We start from the raw sequence: 3,297 nt of genomic DNA, 5'->3' as shown, positions 1-3,297 counted from the left end.
AGCTCTTTTTCTTTACATTTCAAGCTTCAGAAACTTTATGGTAAAAGTTTATTTGGATTTACCTTGTTTATATCTATATAAATATATCACTTTATTTTAAAAAATGAGCTTGGATATAAACTTACAAAAAATAAAACCGTAATGCAGAGGTTCTTTCTTTTAGACTTTCTGAAGAAAACCAAAGCTGAGAATGATGTGGTGTGTCCACATTCTACAATGAAACCACTACCCATATTTTTATGTCATAATTCACAGGGAATAAATATGTAATTTGTTTTTAATAAATTTTTGAAACTCATCACTAAAAACAAGCAAGTGAGCAAATCAGTAAGGCTTCTTAAGCTTTGTGACTAAAGGAAGATTATCTAATTGATGCTTCATCTCTTATTTAATTATAATTTGTACTTTCCTAGTTCTCTTCTTGCTATTATGTTCTCTTCTATTCTTAGAAACTTTTTTGTTAATTGTAGCATGTTCTTAGTCTTTGCTTATATAAATGTTTCGAGTGAAGTCTTTTAAGAGCCCAGTCAAGGTCTGTAAGTGACTTTCCTTCTTTGCTATCAGCTATGCTAATTGTTTTCTGTCTAATATGCTTATTAATGAGGTTGAATGAACATTACTAGTGCATTGCCCTCTTCTCAGTGCTAGTTCTCAGATCAGAGACCTTAGCATTAGTCTTTTTACTGAACCTAGTAATTGGATGCTCCATTGCTTCTGGGGATGGACTACACCCTTGATTTAATATTCTATTTATTCATAACAATAAGAGAGACTTGATCTTCTGTTGTGGAGCACTGTGTATCTGCATTGCTTCATAGGTTTCATTGGTTTCAATGTATTCATTCTCATTCTTGTCCGAGGGGCTAAGTCTTGTTTTTCCTACCTCTCTGTTTCTGAGAAAAATTATTTTGCCTATTGCCAAAGTCCTAACTATAATATCTAATTATCCAAATTTCTTTCTATAATTTTTGTCACAACATTGCTTTTTCATTAGCAAATACTCAAGAGAAATTTGAGTCTTCCTCATACAAGAGAATCTTTGAGTCAGTTTTTTTTTTTTTTTACCTGCTGTGCATACAATGTATTGGGATTAGTGTCTGCATCATTAGTTGATTTTATGAATTAAATAAATTTCCTTTCTTCAACCACAGTGTAACCTCATGACCCTGGTCCTTGTAGGTATTATAAATTTTAAATGTATTATTTCAATATATAGGCTGTTAACTATTAAAATGTAACAAAGAAAAGTTGGGGTTTTTTGTTTTTTGGCTTTTTTTCTATTGAGGTAGAAAGACAAAGCCAAAGAGGAGGCCCAGGGGTTTTCTTTTGGATCAGCAAAGTGCTTTTAAAGCAGTTTCATCTAGCAGCATTTATGCATATTTTGAAAACTAACACTTATATTCATGAAAATACTCAATTTTTTACTAAGGTAAAGCACCACAGAAATTTTTGTATCAAAAGAGTTAATTTCATCCGATATATTTAAGTCTTAATCCCAAGATATCCAAAGATGAAGATGAACAAAAAATGCTGCTATTTTTACAGATAATTATTTCTCATATATAGTCCCTGGATCAGTAGCATATGCAACTTGTTGAAAATGCAAATTCTAAGACCCACCTCCAGACTTACTAAATCAGGAACTCTTCAGAGTAGAGCTCAGAAATTTTTGTTTTTTGATAAGCTGTGCTGGCCATGTAAATGCACTACTCAGATGTCCTGCCACAGGGAGCAAGAACAACTGATGCCCCTAACTGCTGCCCTTTTGAATCTGTCCCTACTTTTTCATAAAGAGTGCTCCCAGACAACAACTCAGTAGAGTAGGTATACTAAAGGTGTTGTATTTCTACAAAATGCAGGACCTTTGGTCCATTGTATCACTCTTGCCAAAGCATTCTTAGAACCGTGCTGTGGTCTGAGACCCCTTTATATTAACTACTCCCTTCCCTCTCTCCCTCACTGGGGTCACTCTTATATCTTAGTCTGAATGCTTTCCCCTGTTTCTCTGTCTTCCTCTTCTTTATCCTTAGCAGACATTTCCTCAATGCCTCTTTTGCATCTCTAAACCCATTTTAGCATTAGTTTATCAGAAGACCATAAATAACCCAAGTGCTGTTGGGAATGGTCCAAGAAAACAGGAGGTATGGATGGAATTTTGGAGAGCCTAAACTAACGCTCAATATCTTCAGGCATTTTGATGCACATCAAAGTTTGAGAACCAGTGCTATAGATTTTTTCCATTTTCATCATAGTTATCAATACTTAGTGGATCACACACAGCTCTCATATTTAGGAAATTCTTTGTACTTGAGGGTATTGGTCCTTAGAGGCTGACTGAATTCAAGAGGAAATTGACAAAGACACTATTTAACTGCCTCTATTAAATTTGGAATCAAACTGAAGAGCAAACAACACTGAAACTATTATCTCATAAAAAGACATATGCTGCTACAGAAATCTTGTAGAAGGTAAAGAGAATAAATCAAAAGAACTGCTTGAGAATAAATGAGCTCTATGGAATGATAAAAAAAAAAGTGTATTTTTGTTTCAGAATTTTAGTTGGACAACATTAAATTATCCTTTTATGTGATCCTCCAAAGGACTATTGTTCTGAATCCTTATTTATTATGTTACTCAGGTTATTGCTTTCACAATACTCAAGGTCATAGCCATGATTGTGCAACATTCTAAGTGAGAATATATTCTTTTGACAGGCCCTTGAATGATCATTGATTACATGGGAAGACTTGGAATTTTACCCTTTTCACCTTATAAATCTTATAAGAAATAGAGAATAATTTTAGAAATCTTATTGAAAATACATAAAGGGAAAATATCCCCAATTTTTAAAATAAGTATTCTGTGAAAGTTTGAAAAAGACATTTACAATATTTTCTCATTTTCACATGCTGCCGGCAGAAATTACTTCTCAAAGAAAGAAATATTTTTAAACACAATTTGATATAGTACTGATTTTATGAATATTTAAAATTTTGCTTTTGTCCTTTGTGGTCAAGGATGGCATGATATACTGTTTGCTAGAAATTGTTTTATACTCTGTAGTCATGAGAAACTGAAAAATGCCTACTCTGATAACCAGCCATTTTCTAAATTAAAATTTATTCAATCATCTTGATAATGGAATTACCTTTGTGTGTGTGTGTGTGTGTGTGTTCAGCTTTACATTTGCATCTTTAAAAAATGGATTTTTAATGTAATAATTTCACTGAATAGCTCACTTAGCAAATGGTAGTATTTATAAAGCTAGCTTTACCAACCATAACGTATTTGATAAAA

The sequence above is a fragment of the Lemur catta genome, chromosome 7 (assembly GCF_020740605.2).
Source record: "Lemur catta isolate mLemCat1 chromosome 7, mLemCat1.pri, whole genome shotgun sequence".
In the NCBI taxonomy this organism is placed as follows: Eukaryota; Metazoa; Chordata; class Mammalia; order Primates; family Lemuridae; genus Lemur; species Lemur catta.
The sequence above is the reverse complement of the archived record's forward strand: the minus strand, read 5'-3'. Positions refer to the sequence as shown.